Source organism: Rhinopithecus roxellana, chromosome 11 (assembly GCF_007565055.1).
Source record: "Rhinopithecus roxellana isolate Shanxi Qingling chromosome 11, ASM756505v1, whole genome shotgun sequence".
Lineage (NCBI taxonomy): Eukaryota > Metazoa > Chordata > Mammalia > Primates > Cercopithecidae > Rhinopithecus > Rhinopithecus roxellana.
In genome coordinates, this window is record NC_044559.1 from 112,705,864 (window position 1) to 112,726,651 (window position 20,788).

At 44.2% G+C, this 20,788-nt stretch overlaps 1 pseudogene; it reads right to left on the bottom strand.

Moving 5' to 3' along the window:
• Window positions 1-13,183: 13,183 nt before the first annotated feature.
• LOC104664478 lies at window positions 13,184-18,740 on the bottom strand (annotated as a pseudogene).
• Between the last annotated feature and the right edge of the window lie 2,048 nt (window positions 18,741-20,788).

The following is a 20,788-nucleotide window of genomic DNA, read 5'->3' on the forward strand; positions in this document are numbered from 1 at the left end:
TTAGTCTGCTATCCCTTCAGAGCCTCTGTTCCATGTTACCAGTTAACTATACCTCCTCGGAATTTTGTGTCTGTGTGTGGTAAAAATACATAGTTGAAGATTACACTCTTAGCAAGTTTATGACTATCCTGGATGGTATTGTTAACTGTGTGCACATTGTTGTTCAGCAGATCTCTAGAACTTTTTCATCCTGCATGAATGAAACTCTCCACCCATTGAACTGCAGCCCCCATTCTCCCCTCCCCAGTCCCTGGCAACCACCACTCTCCTTTCTGCTTCTATGAGTTTCACTACTTTACATACCTCCTATAAGTGGAATTACATAGTATTTTTCCTTCTGTAACTGACTTATTTCATTTAACATAGCTCCCTCATTCAAAGCATAACTTCCTGGATGAAGGTTTCAGGCAAAAGCACCTGGGAAACCAGGCCTTTACCACTCGTTTTCCCCTTGCTACCCCCCAGGCCCCTGGTCCTGTGCCTCCACCTGCTGAGCACCGTTCCATTTGCCGACACTCTTGTGTTATCCTGGGAAACATAAGGTAGAAGAGCCATGGGGACTCTGCTCAAGGGTGGTATAAGGTATTTGAAACCAAGCCTCTTCATTAACCCAATCCACATCACAGAGAGGCAACATGGGTGACCCTAGCCCAGTGGCCAGGCTATTTGCTGCTACAATAATAGATTTCTTATAAACCGTCAGCCTCCTGAGTAGCGGGCACCACAGGCTATTTTTTAAGAGAATTTTTTTTTGTAGAAATGGGGTCTCACAATGCTTCTCAAGCTGGTCTCAAATTTCTAGGCTCAAGCAGTCCTCCCGCCTCAGCCTCCCAAAGTGCTAGGATTATTGGTGTGAGAGGAATCCCTTTCTCCCCTTGAAGATAAATCAAGCGGTGATGAACTCCCTGAGCTTTATTTGCCTAGGAAAGTTTTTATTTCTCTTTCATTTTTGAAGGACAGTTTGACTGGACATAGTATGTCTTACTTGGCAGTTTGTCTCCTTCTGCACTGTGAATATATTATTTCACTCCCTTCTGGCCATCTGGTAAGGTTTCTGCTATGAAATCCACTGTTTTATGAAGGATCCCTTGTTCGTGACAAGTTGCTTTTTGATTTTGAAATGACTCAGTGTGGATGTCTTTGGGTTCATTCTAGTCGGAGACCTTCGGAATTCTCGAATCTGGATGTCTGTGTTCTTCCCCAGATTTGGGAAATTTTGAGCCACTATTTTTTTAAAGAAGCTTTCTGTCCCTTTTTCTATTTCTTCTTAAATTCCCATAGTGTTTATATTGGTCCACTGAATGGTGTCCCAGGAGTTCCTTAGACTTTTATCAGTTTTAAATTATTTTTACTTTTTGATCCACTGACTGGATCATTTCAAATAACCTGTCTCTGAGTTTACTCTTTCTTCTGCTTTGTCAAATCTGCTGTTGAACCCCTCTAATAAATTTCTGAATTTATTCTTCACTGCCAACATTTCTGTTTGGTTCTTTCTTATACTCTCTCTTTATCGATATTCTCATTTTGTTCATACATCATTTTCCTGAGCTCACTGAACATCTTTTGAATTTTTTTTCAGGTTATTCATAGACCGCTAGTTCTTGGGGTCAGTCTCTAGAGATTTCATTTGCCTCTTTGGGCCATATTTTCACATGTTTCTTCATGTGTCTTGTGATTTTGTTGGGATCCATGTATTTGAAAAACAACTCTGTCTTCCAGTCTTTAGGGACTGGCTTCATACAGGGAAAGATCTTTACTAATCATCTTGGCTAGAGATTCTGGGATCTCCCAGACCTCTTCCATAGATCCATCCCTCCAGACCTGTGCATGCAAATGTTCGATTAGATTTGCTAGTCTCTTTTCAGAATCTGTAGCCTCTTGTTCCTTCTGGTGTCTGCCTGCAGCACTGCGTATTCCCTGGAGCTGCCACAAGCCATCCAGCACTCCTTATCTTATTCTCAGCAGCCTCCAGGTCTCTCTCTAGAGCATTCCAGGTTCTGTCAAAACTCTAAGTTGGGCAAGATAGAACCAGTTCCCCGATAAGCCCCTTAAAAGCCAGAACATTTGACACACGCTCCACTAGTTTCGTTCCCTCCACAAGGGAGAGGCTGGCTGAGCCTCTTGATACAGGCTGGCTGAGCTGTATCAACCTCTGTATGCTGCACCATGAGTCCTGGAGCAGTAGTAGGTCAGGTCACCCAGCTCTCTTTCCCAGTGCCCCCCACCTCCACCCCAGGCATCTACAGTATGCTGTGTTCTGTCAGCACTCCAAGACAAAATAGAAACGGGTCCCTCAGACAGCCTCCCAAAAGGGCAGAATGTTGGACACACTTTGCTTTTCTCTTTTCCGCTATATAGGAGAGGCTGCCAAAATGTATCGGCCTCTGTTGGACTGCAGATCCTCTACAGCAGCAGCAAGCTGCCTCGCTCTTATTCTCAGTAGTCCCCAGGCATCTATGGTTTATCAAGCCTTTCCGTGCTCAGGACAAGAGAAACAATCCCCTGGGAAACCCTCTGAAAAACTGGAAATTGGATTCAGGCTCCAACTCTCCCTCCCCAGGGAAAGCCAAGAGCCAGGTGTTTTCTCCCACTTGTTTCACGCTGAGCTGGGGCAATGGGGATGGTGACAGAGTACATGCCAGTCCCAGTCTCCTCCTTTGTTCTGAGTGGTCCCTAGACTGGTGCCTTTTTTAGTCAGTTCCTAAATTCAGGCAAGATAGAAACGAATCCCTCAGACAGCCCCCTGAAAAGTCTGCACATTGGGCATAGGTGTTAGTCTTCTCTTTGCCTCCCCAGGAAGAGCTCAGGAGCTGGGAGCTTTCTCCTGATTTCACACTGAGCCACAGGAGGTACTATGGCAAGGGAGTGTCACGAGTTCTCTTACATGACTGGTTTCATGCTCATCTGGAGTGGAGGAGCCTGTTAACTATTTTCTTGATTTCTCACAAAGGGAATTCATCCATGTATTGTTGAACCAGTGTCTTCGCGGCAGGGAAGGAGGGCCTGGGGCTTCCTGTTCTGCCATCTCCCTTTTGTAAATGCTGCCGATTATATATCCTTCCTTCCTTCCCTCCCTCCCTCCCTCCCTCCCTCCCTCCTTCCTTCCTTCCTTCCTTCCTTCCTTCCTTCCTTCCTTCCTTCCTTCCTTCCTCCTCCCTCCCTCCCTCCCTCCCTCCCTTCCTTCCTTTCCTCCCTCCCTCCCTCCTTCCTTCCTTCCCTCCTTCCTTCCTTCCTCTCTCTTTCTTTTCTTTTCTTTTTTTTTTTTAGCAGGATAAATGTTCAACTTTAACTGGAAATGAAAAGGAGATGACTTTTAGTCTGATACTTATAATGAAGTATTATTTGCAATTCTGTATAAATAGATTTCAGAAACTTCTATTTCAAATCCCAGTTAAAGAGAGGAAAATTACAGAAAGGAACTGCAGTTCCAAATTTTTCCTTTCAGGACAGTCAATAAAATTAGCTTTTTGTTTAACTAAAAGTAAGATTTCAACTATCTAACTATATCAGAAAAACCTGTGTTTGATTTTGGGTAGTCAAGCCAGAATTCCTTGCAGATCATCCACATGCACCTTCATCTCTTTCCACTACTTTTCCTCTTTTATCTCTCTTCCTGCATCTACTGAAACTGTAGGCCAGGTGCGGTGGCTCACACCTGTAATCCCAGCACTTTGGGAGGCTGAGGTGGGTGGATCACTTGAAGTCAGGGGTTCGAGACCAGCCTGGCCAACATGGTGAAACCCCGTCTTGACTAAAAATGCGAAAATTAGCCAAGCGTGGTGGCATGCACCTGTAATCCCAGCTATTTGGGAGACTGGCTGAGGCAGGTGAATCGCTTGAACTTAGGAGATGGAGGTGCAATGAGCTGAGATCGTGCCACTGCACTCCAGCTTGGGTGACAGAGCAAAACTGTCTCAAAAAAAAAAAAAAAAAGAAAAAGAAACTGTAATTACTGAGGCACACTGTAGTTCTGTCAATTCCTTTTCATTTGGCTTCTGGATGAAGATAGGAGCTGGAGGAAGACAGGTTAGGAGCTGGAAGAAGTCTTTATCTAATATATTTCTGGTTTTGCCTGACCCGAAGATGTTTTTGCAAGGCAAGGAGATGCCACTGGTTCTGGCTTTGGTTCTACTTGCTGGTTGAGGCTTCTGTTCAGCTATGTGACATATCTGCATTTGAGGAAGCTAAAGTGCTGAAATGTAATCCGCTTCTTACTGGCATTCCTAAAAACATGCCTGAATTTGTGAGGGGATTCCTGCATGGCTGTTCTTTCAAGATACCAGACACATCCTCCTACCTAACTTGTCAGGAGGTGTGAGGAGAGCATGTGAAGGGATATAGCCGTAACACAGGAGACTGGCCACTCGTCAGATCCCCATGTCCCTCTGTCCTCACTGGCTGTTGGGTGCCACCATCTTCCTTCCCTACCCCCGTCCATGCTGTATTCTTGAAGTCTTATTAAATGGGAGCAATAGAAAGATCGGGAACTAGGAAATATGAATGAGCCAATGAAAATTTAACTGAGTTACAGCCAGGCACAGCGGCTTATGCCTGTAATCCCAGCACTTTGGGAGGTGGAGGCAGGTGGATCACTTGAAGTCAGGTGTTTGAGTTGAGCCTGGCCAACATGGTGAAACCCTATTTCTACTAAAAATACAAAAATTAGCCAGGTATGCTGGTGCACACTTGTAATCCCAGCTACGTGGGAGGCTGAGGTGGGAGGACCACTTGAACCCAGGAGATAGAGGTTTCAGTGAGCTGAGAGCCAAGATTGTATCACTGCATTCCAGCCTGGGTGACAGAGTGAAACTCTGTCTCAAAAAAAAAAAAAAAAGAGAGAAGCAAAAAAAAATTTAATACAATTATTTTAAAATATTATCTTAAACTTTTATATTTGAAAATAACTTTGACTCAGTCTGAGTGAGGAGCTGAGAAGTCATCATTCCTGTTCTCACAGCAAGAAAAAGGCTGAACAAATTGCATATCAACAACTCTTTTTAAGTCTTGTCAGTGAATTGAGCTTGCAGGGCAAACTACTATCTCCAAAACTGGAAAGACAGGATAATACAGAGAGTTGCAGGATTACCAGATCCGAAGCTCAGAACAGAAACCCCCACTGGAGCCAGTGCCATGGTAGAAAAACTTAAGCTAGCTTAATTGGTGAATGGCTGGAAGTTCCATGTGGACAAGCTTGAGAGTTAGAAACTCCTGGAGGGCCAAGTCTTAGAACTCTTACACTTTTGTGATTTTTACCTCCAGGAGTCTTGCCAGATTCTCAAGTGAAGACGAGAAAAATTCCTTCATGCATCTCGGGTGGGAGTAGCCATTTGGAAATATGGCAGAGCATTCTGTTCCTCTTAAAAAGGCCTAGTGTTGTGAGAAATTGTTTTATCAAACCCTGTTGACCTGGAGGAAGGGAAATATCCAACCCAGCCCTGCATAGGCTTCCTCCTCTCACCTAAGAGGGAGTGGGGAGAAACCTAAGATGTACTGTTGAAGATCACAGCCTAGAGGCACAGGCTCACTGAAAGACTGAGACCTTCTTATCATAGGATTGTAGAATGTTTCCCCCTCCCCTCTACATTACCACCACATCAGTAGGGCTCCTGTATAATAACAGAGGGTTACAAATGAAAAAACTGTGTGTCTCAGACCTTATTAAGAAGATATCTGTATGGAAACCCAAAGCAACAAGGGAGACAAAAACAGTAACTTCAGAGGAAATTTTAGCCTCTGATACTTGTGGAAAAAGCAAATAGTAAACACATCCTAACTCCTGGTCAGATAAATGTAAAACCTCACACTAAAGGCCTATTTGCTTACATTCCTTTTAACCAGTGTATCTTGCCAGGCTTTCAACAAATATTGTAAGGCATCATAAAGACGAAAAAACACCCCACACCACTTGAAAAGACAGATCAAACATCAGAACCAGACTCAGTTATGACAGCCATGAGACTGGGCATTTAAAATAACTATGATTTATACTCTAAGGGTTCTAATGGGTAAAGTGTTTAAAATGCAAGGAAAGATGGGTAATGTAAGGCAGAGATGGAAATTTTAAGAAAGGATAAAAAAGAAATACTAGAAATCAAAACATTGATGGAAATGAAGAGTGCTTCTGATGCGCTCATCAAGAGACTGGACGTGGCCAAGGAAAGAATCAGTGAGCTTGAAGAAATGTCAATTGAAACTTCTAAAACTGAAATGCACAGAGAAGAATGAATGAAAAGAGCAGAATATTCAGGAACCGTGGGTTAATTATAAAAGTTATGCATATAATGGAAATACCAGAAGGAGAAGAAAATGAAGTCTTTGAAGTAATAATGGCTGAGAATTTTTGAAAATTAATGACAGACACCAATCCACAGATCCAGGAAGCTCAGAGAATACCAAGCATGATAAATACAAAACAAAATCTATACCTAGTCATATCATATTCAAACTATAGAAAAGCAAAGACAGAGAAAATCTTGAAAGAAGCCAGAGAGGGGAAAAAGCCTTACCTGTGGAGAGGAGCGAGAATAAGAACCATCAGACCTCTGTCCAGAAACCATGTAAGCAAGAAGAGAATAAAATGAAATAAATGTTGAGCGAGAGCAACCACCAATTTAGAATCCTCTATATATGGACATTATCCTTCAAAGGTGATGGAGAAATAGACTTTTTCAAACAGTAATTAAGAGGATTTGGTGCCATTAGTTCTTCCCTTCCAAGAAATGTTAAAAGAAGTTCTTCAGAGCGAAGGAAACTGATATATATTAGTATAATTTATATGCTAAGAGAGGAGAGAAAATTACATAAAATGGTCAGTTGAAACCATAAAAGGCAGAAATACGGTGGAAGACAAAAAAAGATTAAAGGCAACAAATAGAAAATAAATATGGTAGACATTATTCCAGTTATATCAATAGTAACTTTAAACATTAGTAGTCTAAAGATACCAATTTTAAAAGAGACTGTTAGAGTGGATTTAAAAAAAAAAAAAAAAAAAAAAAAAAGACTAGGCCAGGCACAGGGGCTCACGCCTGTAATCCCAACACTTTGGGAGGCCGAGGCAGGTGGATCACGAGGTCTGGAGTTCAAGACCAGCCTGGCCAACATAGTGAAACCCTGTCTCTACTAAAAATACAAAAATTAACCAGGCATGGTGGTGCACACCTGTAGTCTCAGCTATTGGGGAGGCTGAGGCAGGAGAATCACTTGAACTTGGGAGGCGGAGGTTGTGGTGAGCTAAGACCATGCCACTGTACTCCAGCCTGGGCAACAGAGTGGGACTCCATCTCAAAAAAAAAAAAAAAAAAAACAAGACCCAATTGTAAGTCATTGACAAGAAACTCACTTTTAATATAAAGACATATATAGATTAAAAAGATGGGGAAAAATACATTATACTAACACTAATCAAAACAAACCTGGAGTAGATACATTAATTTCAGACAAGCCTCAGAGCAAAGAAAATTACCAAGGATAAAGAGGGACATCACATAATGATAAAGAGGTCAATTCTCCAAGAAGACACAACGATCCTGAATGTGTTTGCACCTAACAATGGAATGTCAAGACACATGAGGCAAAAACTGATAGAACTGTAAGGAAAAATAGATGAATTCACTAGTATATTTGGTATTGTGGACTGAAATGTGTCCCCCAGAATTAATATGTTGAAGCCCTAACCCCCAGTGTGATGATATTTGGAGATGAGACATTTAAGAGTTAATTCTGTTTAGATAAGGTCATGAGGGTGGGGCCTTGATGATGGAATTAGTGCCTTTACAGGAAGACACACCAGAGAGCCCTCCCTTCCTCCCTCTCTGCATGCATGCACCAAGGAAAAGCCATGTGAGGACACAGCAAGAAACAACTATCTGCAACCCAAGGGAGGAGCCCGCACCAGACTCTGACCCTGCCCACACCCTGACCTCTGACATCTAGTCTCCAGAGATGTGAAAAATAAATTCCTGCTGTTTGAACCACCCAGACTATGGTATTTTGTTATGGCAGTTTGAGAAGACTGACAGTCAGAAGCTTTAAAACCCCTCTGTAATTCACAGATACAGGAGATGGAAAACTAGTAAGGACAGAGTTGAACTGAACAACACTGTCATAGTTTGTGTTTCTATAAAGGAATGTGTGGGGTTGGGTCATTTATAAAGAAAAGAGGTTTATTTGGCTCACATTTCTGCAGACTGTAGAAGCATGGCATTAGCATCTGCTTCTTTTTTTTTTTTTTTTTTTTTGACAAGGAGTCTTGCTCTGTCGCCAAGGCTGGAGTGCAGTGGTGTGATCTCGGCTCACTGAAACCTCCACCTCCTGGGTTCAAGCAATTCTCCTGCCTCAGCCTACCAAGTAGCTGGGACTACAGGCGCATGCCACCACGCCTGGCTAATTTTTATGTTTTTAGTAGAGATGGGGTTTTGCCATGGGTGGTCCCAAACTCCTGATCTTAGGTGATCCACCTACCTCAGCCTCCTAAAGTGCTGGGATTACAGACGTGAGCCACTGCACCCGGCTAGCATCTGCTTCTATGAGGACCTCAGGCTGCTTCCACTCATGGCAGAGGGCAAAGGGAAGCAGGCATTGCATAGCAAGAGGAAGGAAGAGAGAGAAGGGAGGTAGGTGCCAGGCTCTTTTTAACAATCGGTTTTCCCAGAAACTACAGAACTCATTACCATGAGGATGGCACCAAGCCATTAATGAGGGATCCACCCCCATAACTCAGACACTCCCACTGGGCCCCACCTGCAAACTAGGGATCAAACTTCAACATGAAATTTAGAGGGGACAGGTATCCAAACTATATTAAACACCATCAGTCTACTAGATCTAATTGACACCTATAGAATACTTCATACTCTGCATATGGCAGAGTTTACATTCTTCTCATGCTCATACAGAATATTCACCAAGATAGGCCACATTCTGGGCCATAAAATGCAGCTTAACAAATTTAAAACAATGGAAATCAAAGTATGCTGTCACATCAAAATGTAATTAAATGAGAAATCAGTAACAGAAAGAGAGCTGGAAACTCCAAAAATACATGGAGATTAAACAATACACCTACAGGCCGGGCATGGTGGCTCATGCCTGTAATCCTTAGCACTTTGGGAGGCCGAGCAGGCAGATTGCCTGAATTCAGGAGTTTGAGACCAGCCTGGACAACACAGTAAAACCCCACCTCTACTAAAATACAAAAAAATTAACAGCGTGTGGCGGTGTGCTCCTATAGTCCCAGCTACTTGGGAGACTGAGGCAGGAGAATTGCTCAAACCTGGGAGGCAGAAGTTGCAATGAGCCAAGATTGCACCACTGCACTCCAGCCTGGGCAACAGAGTGAGACTCCGTCTCAAAAAAAAAAAAAAAAAAAAATACACCTACAAGCAATACGTGGTTTAAGGAAGAAGTCTCAAGCAATATTTTAAGCTAAATGAAATATAACCTATTAAAATTTGTGGAATTCAGAGAAAACAGTGTTTTGAGGGAAAGTTGTAGCACTGAATATATATGTAGAAAAGAAGAAAGACTAAAATCACTAATAGAAGCTGCTGCCTAGGAAACTAGGAAAGAAGAGCAAAGTACAAAATAAGCAGAAGAAAAAAATAATAAAAATTAGAGCATAAATTAATGAAACAAACCAGGAAATCAACAGAGAAAACAGAGGTTGGTGGTTTGAAATAATCAATAAAATTGATGAACTTCTAGCCAGGTTAACTAAGAAAAAGAGACAAGATACAAATTATCAATACCAGTATACCAACAATGAATCATTGCCCCGGAGATATAAAACATAGTACTACTTGCATTAGTACCCAAAAATGGAATACTTTGGTATTCCAGAGTATTCATTTAAGATCTGTATGAGGAAAACTACAAAACTGATTAAATGAAAGGCAAATTAATAAAAGGTAAGCCGGGTGCAGTGGTTCACACCTGTAATCCCAGCACTTTGGGAGGCCAAGGTGGTCAGATCACCTGAGGTCGGGAGTTTGAGACCAGCCTGACCAACATGGAGAAACCCTGTCTCTACTAAAAATTCAAAATTAGCCGGGCATGGTGGCGCATGCCTGTAATCCCAACTACTTGGGAGGCTGAGGCAGGAGAATTGCTTGAATCGGGGAGGTGGAGGCTGCGGTGAGCCAAAATTGCACCATTGTACTCCAACCTGGGCAATAAGAGCGAAACTCCATCTCACAAAAATAGAATAAAATAAATAATAAATAAATAAATAAGAAAAGCATACAAATTTATTTAGCCATGCATGTGGAGAGAATCACAGAGTGATTACCCAGTATCCCAGTGGGGCCCAAATACTTACATAACCTCATGCCAGAAGGGAGGTGGGGATGGGGAATATGGGTAATTCTGTTGGGTAGTAATTGATTACTAGGGAGGATGAATGGATACTTAGTGGGGGACAGAGACTGACTTGTAAATGTTTCTCTCTGGAAAATGAATGAGCCTGAGAGACATTTTGTAAAAAGGTTGGGCCAAGTCTGGTTACATTCTTGATTATCATTCCTGCAATAGACAATGAAATAACATGGGAGAAAAAAACCATTGTTCTTCTTGGTGGATCTGTCAGGTCTTCGTGTGGCTAGGAGAAAAGTCTCTTCCAAGTCCTGTCGATCTGTAAGGGCTTTTAATTCAAAATGCTCATTATTCCAAGGAGTCGTATTTTGGGGTGGAATTCCTTGCACTTTTTAAAATGCAGATTGCTAAGTGAAAGAAGCCATTCTGAAAAAGTATGATTTCTGTATGATTCCAACTATCTGACAATGCAAAAAGCAAAACTATGGAGATGGTAGTGGTTGCCAAGAATTATGGGGAGGGAGGCATGAAGAGTTAGAGTACAGGAGACCTTCAGGGCAGTGAAACTACACAGTAGGAGACTGTAATGGTGGATGCCATTGTCAAAACCCATAGAACTGTACAGCATAGAGTGAACCCTAATGAACTGTGGACTGTTATTAATAATAATGTATCAATATTGATTTATCAGTTGTAACAAATGTCCCACACTAATGCAAGATGTTAGTAAGAAGGGAAACTGTGTGTGTGTGGAAGGGGCTATTTGGACACTGTTCCTTCCTGCTGATCTCTCTGTAATCCTGAAGCTGCTCTAAAAAAAATTAAGTCTATTATTTTTTTAAATGAAAAAAACTTTGAACTGTAAGATTATTTAATATGAGCACACCTAAAATTTATGTTTGCATCAGAAAATCAAGGTTGTTGTAAAGATTGGTTAACACTTCCTTGTGACCCATAAGGAAAGGGCCAACTTGGATTATTTTAAAGGAAATATTAAATGTATTATGCCATCATTAATTCAGTGGGGGAAAATGGATATGACACCTAGTTGCAGCTTTTATTTATTTATTTTTATTTTTATTTTATTTTTTGTTGAGACAGAGTCTTTCTCTGTTGCCCAGGCTGGAGTTCAATGGCATGATCTTGGCTCACTGCAACCTCCGCCTCCCAAGTTCAAGCAACTCTCCTGCCTCAGCCTCCCCAGTAGCTGGGATTACAGGCATCTGCCACAACACCCAGCTAATTTTTATTTTGTTTTATTATTATTTTTTGAGACAGAGTCTCTCTCTGTCTCCCAGGCTGGAGTGCAGTAGTGTGATCTCGGCTCACTGCAACCTCCGCCTTCCGGGTTCAAGCGATTCTCTTGCCTCAGCCTCCTGAGTAGCTGGGATTATAGGCATGCACCACCATGCCCGGTTTTTGTTTTGTTTTGTTTTGTTTTGTTTTGTTTTGTATTTTTAGTAGAGACGGAGTTTCACCATGTTAGCCAGGATGGTCTCAATCTCCTGACCTTGTGATCCGCCCACTTCGGCCTCCCAAAGTGCTGGGATTACAGGTGTGAGCCGCCGCGCCCGGCCACGCCCAGCTAATTTTTGTATTTTTGGTAGAGACAGGGTTTCACCATGTTGGTCAGGCTGGTCTCGAACTCTTGACCTCAGGTGATCCACCTGCCTCGGCCTCCCAAAGTGCTGGGTTTACAGGTGTGAGCCACTGCACCTGGCCTAGTTGCAGCTTTTAAGTCATAAACCAAAAATAAAATACTAAGACCCCCAACTAGCTGAATGGAGCCTCCTCTTGGCCAACTAGATTCCAAAGTAAACCTGAAAAACTCGTTGAGGCCATGATGGGAAGCAGAGCTCTTACGACCGATGAAACAGACTCTTTATGGCAATAAGATACGAGATTCCAACCTGAATCTAGTATGGCATCACATGACAGCAGGCCTAGACAGAAACTTAAGTATTTTACCCAAAACTATATTTCTTTGACATATTTTGAAGTGGCCCTGCAAAGCTGTCTCTTGTGGGGCAATTTATATTCTGTAGACAATCCCCTTCCCTTTCCAGGTCTTTTTCTTTTTTTTTTTTTTTTTTTGATACAGAGTCTGGCTCTGTCGCCCAGGCTGGAGTGCAGTGGCCGGATCTCAGCTCACTGCAAGCTCCGCCTCCCGGGTTTACGCCATTCTCCTGCCTCAGCCTCCCAAGTAGCTGGGACTACAGGCGCCCGCCACCTCGCCTGGCTAGTTTTTTGTATTTTTTAGTAGAGACGGGGTTTCACTGTGTTAGCCAGGATGGTCTCAATCTCCTGACCTTGTGACCCGCCCGTCTCGGCCTCCCAAAGTGCTGGGATTACAGGCTTGAGCCACCGCGCCCGGCCTCCAGGTCTTTTTCTGATCCAGAACAGATTAACTGAGAGTCTGGCCTTTTAAAGATCTGAGTAGAAAACATGTACCATCTCTTGCCTCTGAGGGTGGCCAGACTCTTTATTGGCTTCCCTTTGCAAAACATCAGTCAAGGTAACTAGATGGAAGTAACCTCCAGGTTGGCTGCAGAGCAATAGACATATATTTGGGCAACAAAGACAATATTCTGTTATGAAAATTAAAGAGGTTGGGTTTTCTTCTTTCTCAAGAAGGCTACTTATCTCTAAGCAGAGATACAGGTCTTTGTCCAGACTCCTCATCTATTTCCATGGTTCTGCCAGTCTCCTGGGCATTGCCAACCTGGCCACTGTCCTCTCCTTTTCCTACCCAAGGTAACTTCCCTTTGGTCAGTTACCAAAGCAGATAGGTTTTCCCCCGATACATTTTCCATTTGTCCCTTCCTTTCTCTGTCTCCAGTCTGTTGTGTTTTCAGTTCCTGCCTTTGTTAGCTTAATCTCCCGAAACAGTGCCTGATGGAGCAATGAGAACATACATTAACACACATTTAATGCTTACAGGTACCAGGCACCCTATTACATATATCCAAATTTTTCTCATCTAATCCTCATGATGGCCTATGAAATAACTATTACTGTCCCCATTAGGCAGATGAATAAGTGGAGGCTTTGGGAGGTTAAGTAGCTTACCCAAGGTTGCACATCCCTACTGTACGTGGCAGTTAAAAATGTGCAGTCTTGGCCGGGCGCGGTGGCTCACGCCTATAATCCCAGAACTTTGGGAGGCCGAGCCAGGCAGATCATTTGAGCCCTGGAAGTCGAGACCAGCCTGTCCAACATAGTGAAACCGCGTATCTACTAAAAAATACAAAAGTTAGCTGGACATGGTGGTGCACACCTGTAATCCCAGCTACTTGGGAGGCTGAGGCAGGAGAATGGCTTGAACCCAGGAGGCAGAGGTTGCAGTGAGCCAAGATGGTGCCGCTGCACTGCAGCCTGGGTGACAGAGTGAGACTCTGCCTCAAAAAAAAAAAGTGCAGTCTTGGACCAGGTGCCAGTAGCTCACACCTGTAATCCCAGTACTTTGGGAGGCTGAGGCAGGAGGATTGCTTGAACCCAGGAGTTCAAGACCAGCCTGGGCAACATAGAGAGACTTCAACATAAGGAGATACATTTCCAGCTGTGTGAAAATGTACTGGAAATTCTCATTTGATCTTCCCCAAAACCCTCAAATCCAGGTATTGCTGTCATCAGCTCAGTGGAAAAACCGCTCCCAGATGCTTAGTGACTTGTCCAGGAGCAAATATGCTTTTCAGTTCTTTCTTTCTATTGGCACCTATTGTGTGCCAGGCACTGTTGGCAAGACAGAAGACAGAGGAAGAGAGAGAGGAAGAGGAGCAAGACATGGTTCACTTTTCTGCAGGTGCCCATGTTATAGAAGGAAGAAGCAGAAGTCGTGAAGAATTAGGGTGCATTGTGGAAAAGTCTGTGTGCAAGCTACTTATGTGCAAGCTTTAGAACTCTAGGAAGTAGAAAATGCTTCGCCCAGAGGATCCAGGAGAGCTTTGCAAAGGAGGGGAAGCCGCAATGGAGCTTAGCTGGGAGAGGAGGAGTCGACAGGTCATTGGGAGTTGGCCCCGTGGTTGAAAGCATTCCGGGCAGATAGATTGGCAAGTACAAAGGCTCTGATGCATGCTAGAGCCTAGAATGTTTGAGGAAGAGGAATAGTTCAGTATGGCTGGAAGAAAGACTCATTCAGTGGGGAAAGACAAGAGTTGAGGTTAGTGGAAAAGCAGGCAGGAATCAGGTCTGTAAAGAAAGATCTTCAACGGTGAGAAGTTTGGAATTAATAGGACCTGAGGTTATTAGCAGATTTATTTTATTTTATTGAGACAGGGTCTCACTCTGTCACCCAGGCTGGAGTGTAACAGTGTGATCTCAGCTCACTGCAGCCTCTACCTCCCAGCCGCAAGCCATCCTCCCACCTCAGTCTCCAGAGTAGCTGGGACTGTAGACGCTTGCCACCACACCTGACTAATTTTTGTAATTTTTGTACAGATGGGGTTTCTCCATGTTGCCCAGGCCGGTCTTGAACTCCTGGGCTCAAGTGATCCACTTGCCTTTGCCACCCAAAGTGCTGGGATTACAGGCATGAGCCACCACGCCGGGCCTATTAACAGATTTTAAACAGAGAAGGGCCAGGCCAAGATTTTGTTGTTAGTGGAGGCAATAAGAGAAGTGGATTGAAGGTGGGTGAGATTGGAAACAGACCAGTTAGAAGTAAAAAGGAGAGAGATGACAAGAGCCTAAAGAGGCTTAGGCCCTTACCTCTGGAACCCATCCACCCATAGCAAGCATGGTACAATCTCAGCTCACTGCAACCTCCACCTCTGAGGCAAGCAGTTCTCCTGCCTCAGCCTCCTGAGTAGCTGGGACTACAGGCACCTGCCACCATGCCTGGCTAATTTTTGTATTTTTAGTAGAAATGGGGTTTTGCCATAGCAAGGATGTAGATGAGTAGATGGGTTCCAGAGGAAAGAGGCACGGTCTGTGAAGCAGGATAATTGGATGCAGGGATGAGGAATTTCCCCATATTGGCAGAGGTGACAAGGAGAGGGGCTTAGCAATATAAGCCAGAGGCATTTGGGGGAAGGAGGCCTGAAGCCAACTCACCTTCTCCCCGCTCCTGCCTGTTTCACTGTCTTGCTCTGCACCATGTTTCCAAGGCCCTCCTGGTGATTCTGGTGTACTCTGAAGTTGTATGAACTACCACTATATATACAGCGATGAAACCTTCCAAAGGCAGAGCATGCAGTGCAGGGTCCCACCCCAGAGTCAGTGCTTCCGAGGCTCTGGAATGAGGCCCAGCATGTGAGTTCTAACAGGTTCCCGGGTGACACTGCTGATGCTGGCCCAGAGACCAGGCTCTAGGATGCACCACTGTCCTGCTGCAGTGACATTTGCCATGTCCTTCCTAAAACTCTCCTTCCCCGGTGTCCTGTACCATCATTTTCCCACAGGCCCACCCCTTTACATTGGAAAAGCCCCGGGGCAAGAATACAGACATAGGCCCACATCCTCTATGTGTAAAATTTGTAAGTTTATAGGTAAAACTAACAATCTCCTTGGAGTTTCACACTGTAACATAACAGCTTAAGGAGAAGTTGGCCCCGGCCCTGCAAACCCTTCTTCTCTTCCTACCAGTGTCAAAGGTGTGTGAACCAGAGCAACTCCATCTTGAATGGGAGCTGGGTACAATAAGGCTGAGACCTAGTGGGCTGCATTCCCAGATGGTGAAAGCATTCTAAGTCACAGGGTGAGATGGGAGGTCAGCACAAGATACAGGTCATAAAGGCCTTACTGATAAAACAGGTTGCAGTAAAGAAACCGGCCAAAACCCACCAAAACCAAGATGGCAACGAGAGTGACCTCTGGTCGTCCTCACTGCTACAGTACCACCAGCACCAGGACAGTTTACAAATGCCGTGGCAACATCAGGAAGTTATCCTATATGGTCTAAAAAGGGGAGACATGAATTATCCAGTCCTTATTTAGCATATCATCAATAAATAACCATAAAAATCAGCAATCAGCAGCCTTCGGGGCTGCTCTGTCTATGGAATATCCATTCTTTTCATTTTTGAGACAGAGTCTTGCTCTGTTGCCCTGGCTAGAGTGCAGTGGCGCGATCTTGGCTCACTGGAACCTCTGCCTACTGGGTTCAAGCGATTCTCCTGCCTCAGCCTCCCGAGTAGCTGGGATTATAGGCACCCGCCACCGCGCCTGGCTAATTTTTGTATTTTTAGTAGAGATGGGGTTTCACCACCTTGGCAAGGCTGTTCTTGAACTTCTAAACTCGTGATCCACCCGCCTTGGACTCCCAAACTGCTGGGATTACAGGCGTGAGCCACAGCGCCCTGCCTATTCCTTTGTTTTCTTAATAAACTTGCTTTCACTTTACTCTGAGGACTCACCCTGAATTATTTCTTGTGTAAGATCCAAGAACCATCTGTTGGGGTCTGGATCGGGACCCCTTTCCTGTAACACCAAGACTGAGTTCTGTGCGACCTTTGCTGGCCTCTCTCCCAATTGTAGGGATACCCCATACTGCTGTCCAAGCTCCATTCCCTCACTCAACCCTCCAACCACACAGAATGGCCACTTCTTGGAATGACAACCAGAGAGAGAGGCCCACACAGGTCTCTGAAGCAGGCTCAGGGCTGTCTGGGTAAAACATCCCAGGGTCCCAGGACCTAGAGCTTTGACCACATGGACCTGCCCAGGTTTCAGATGGATACATCCCCTTGACCCTGGGACTGGTCATCCCGAGGGGAGGGGTGCAGCTGGAAGAGGAGGAGAGCTGGGCCCTGTGAAGGGCAGGCCCAGGCCAGGGTGCCCTCTTGCCTCAGGCTAGGGCCAATTCTGCTTTCTGATCTACCCTGACTGCTCCCACTTGGTTCCTGTCTTTAGCTTCTCTTCTTTGCCTCAGCTGCTTAACCCTCGAATGTTTGTGCTCCCCAGGGTTCTGGCGTTTTGCACCAGAAGTTCTTAATTTGGAGAGGTGTCTGTAGATGGGCTTCAGGAGAACACCCGTATCCCCCTTGAAAGGGCGTACATAAACTTGAGTGTATGCGTGTGCATTTTTCTAGGAGGAAAAAACCCTCATCACTTTCATTTTATATATATGTATTTTTTTGTAGTATTGAATGCTTGATTTTAATAGTAAATAAAGAACCACATTGATACTGATGCTCAATCTGTCTCAGATGTCATACCTGAAGGTTCAAAAAAACTGACCCTGTAACATCCCAAACACTGAAATCATAGACTGTTCTAGTTGTGCTTTCAGTTTGGAAGATAAATATGTAATTCTAGAAATCAAAATTAAAAACCAGAACTTCATACCTTGTGCAAGCATGTTAAATTCCAAGAATGGTGCTATGTGGTAAAGCTCCATGGCTTCTTCTGCCCTGGTCATGTTTGACTTCTCTGCAACAAGAGCCTGAACTTCACTGAGACTCCCCACAGAGGGGCTACAGTGCAAAACAGAGAGGTCCACCATGTCGGTATACATACAGTGTAATACCACTTTTGCTTTTTTTTTTTTGGTATAATGGACTCATCTAATATAATTCTTGTGGGAGTCCTCAAAGTTCTGTCTGTGATTTCTTCAACAGTTCGTATTCTCCTTTGTAATAAATTTTGAAAAAAAGGGGACCATGCAGAAATAACAGCCTTGTGGGCTTTGAGCTCTTCATCTAAACAGTTCTGATTTCCACCAAAAGCTTCAACCAGTTCAGAGTCTGAAGAAAAACTAAGGACGACATCATAAGAACACATGTAATCAAAGAGTCCATGCATATCTACATCAAGGGAATTCTTCACTAAGCTGAACAAGGATATCGACATTTTGAAACCCTGAGTCCTCCATTCCAAACTCTCCCGTATAAAGGTAGTATAACAAAGCAGAAAACATGGGCATATCAATACCAGCCGTATTGATGTCCATTATTATCTCTGCCCCATACTCAGGTGAGGAAGAAAGCAGCATTTTAAAAAATGGACACCTTGCTGCCAAAATGGCACAATGAACAGGATAACAAGTTTCTTGAAATATGAAATCTACATCAGTACGATACTTACACTTATAAAGATCATTCATATCTTTCTGCAATGTCTGGGTTTCCCGCCTAGCCAAACTGGCTTGTAGAGAAAGCTCCTTTAATGCTGGCGTTCCCTCATATTCCTCCATTAAAGCATTGACATCTCTAACATCCCACCCAGAGAGGAGTTCTTGCATCTGCTTGGCATGATCGGCAGACCTATCAGATTTTCGACGCTTAAAGTGGCAGGGCCAGAAGTCCTCTTTTTTTTTTTTTTTTTTTATCTTGTGGTTTCTCTTTGCCACAGTCAAGGCTATACAATTTTGGTTTGCAACCACAGCCTTGCTGAGAAAAGGATGACGTCCCTATCAAAGTCTATGGGGCCTGTGAATTTCCCCCTACCCTCGGGGAACATGAATGAAGATAATGAGATGCATTAGCACCCATTTTCCTCAGTCACTCAGACATTTGGTCTGCGGGTTCTCCAGAGTATAATCCCAGAGGCCGTTAGGAAGCTTCAACCCTGGATCCAGGTGCCTCTTTTCATTCATTTCTATGAGAACAGAGCCATTAGACTTTACTTCAGTGCATACCACTGGAAGTGTGAAAGACCGTGGGCAGCCAGACACACGGACTGTACATTCTGTAAGAACTACACAGCAAGGATCCTAAAGGGTTTATTATACAGTCTGCCCTTCGTGTTCCGTGGGTTCCGCAACCATAGTTCAACCAACCCGGAGGCTCCTTCCGCCGCCGCTGCTGCTGCTGCTGCTGCTGCTGCTGCTGCTGCTGCCGCTGCTGCCGCAGGGACCGCTGCCGTCGCCTTCGCAGCCTCCGCACCAGCACCGCCGTCGGCACCCGCGCCAGCACCTCGCGCCATCCTCCTCCCACCGCCGCCGCCGCCCTCTCCTCTCCTGTCAGTAGCTCAGGCTCCGGGACTGCTCCAGGTTTCCCTCGCCGCTACTTTGATTCCTAGAGGGAGCAGGAGGGACTCGGCTTGGTCTCTTTTTTGTTGTTATTGTTTTTTGTTTTTTTTTTGAGACAGAGTTTTGCTCTTGTTGCCTAGGCTGGAGTGCAATGGCCAATCTCGGCTCACTGCAACCTCCGACCCCCGGGTTCAAGCGATTCTTCTGCCTCAGCCTCCCGAGTAGCTGGGATAACAGACATGCGCCACTACGTCTGGCTCATTTTTGTATTTTTTAGTAGAGATGGGTTTTCACCATGTTGGCCAGGCTGGTCTCAAACTCCTGATCTCAGGTGATCTGCCCGCTTCGGCCTCCCAAAGTTCTGGGATTACAGACATAAGCCACCGTGCCAGGCCCACTTTTATTATATTAGAGGGCTCTATGATAAACACCCTCTACCGCCCAAAAAAAGGTTAAGGACCACTGCAATATGTGCTCTTTTCTTTAGATTTCATTTTAGATAGATGTTGATGACTGTCAGAGCTGTTCTTTTTTGGCCTTCGTTTGTATTCTAAGGAGAGTACAGACCTCTCCTTAGAACCCCAGATCTGGAGATCAAGCTGGGGGTTCGCTACCGTGCCTTTCTCATTCTGAAATAGAAAACTAAATCTATCTTCTCCCCTAAACCTGTTCCATTCTTCCTGTCTCCTACTTCAGTGCGCAACCTCAAAAAGTACCCTATTGTATAAATCAGAAACAGTCATCCTAAACCTGTCTCCCCATTCCCTCTCTGCTCCCTTCTCACTAATATCTCCACATTCAATAGATGTTTTTAAAATATAAACTCAAGATTTTATTGTCTTCATAATAAAAGAAAACATGATACTTAGAACTGGATCACTTGGCCATTTCTCTTCTTATTTCCTCCCAGTTCAAAATGCTTGCATCTTTTAATAGCCAGCATTCTCTTAGAGCTGCAGCTGGGCTCAACGCACTCAAGCCTTAGCACAATCTTCTGTAGTTAGCCCACGATGGCCACTCTTAGTTAGCCCACGATGGCCACTCTGCTTCCTGTCATAACACCGCTTTCCCTGGGCATACAGAGAATCCTTGTCCTTCGTGAACTGTGTCACTTTGTGGGGTTGGTGCTTGGCACACTTCTTATAGAAAGTCCAGCGGGTTTTAGGAACGTTCATAATGTTTGTGTGAGCGCTATTGGCGGGGAAAAGCCACATTCAATGGGTTTTAAAAAATCTCTTTGCCTAATTGTTTCTCAAAATTACCTCCACTTCGTTTCTCAACGTCACCACTATACTAATTGCAATAAGAAATGCTTGATTCCTCATTTAAGGAAGGTTTGCGGGTTTAGATTGGTTCTGTTTCTGACTCCTTGCATGGAACTGGATGCAAAGAGGACCTGGAAAGTCAAGGTGAAGAAAAGAACTTCGGAGTACTGATTAGAACTGGTCAAGGAATTTCTGCATAATGGCTAAGAATAAATCTATGACGAAGCTTTTAAAAAATAACTAGATGTAGTGATGCATTTAAACACACTTTTTCAACTTGATTGCTAGAGTTCCTCTATTACTA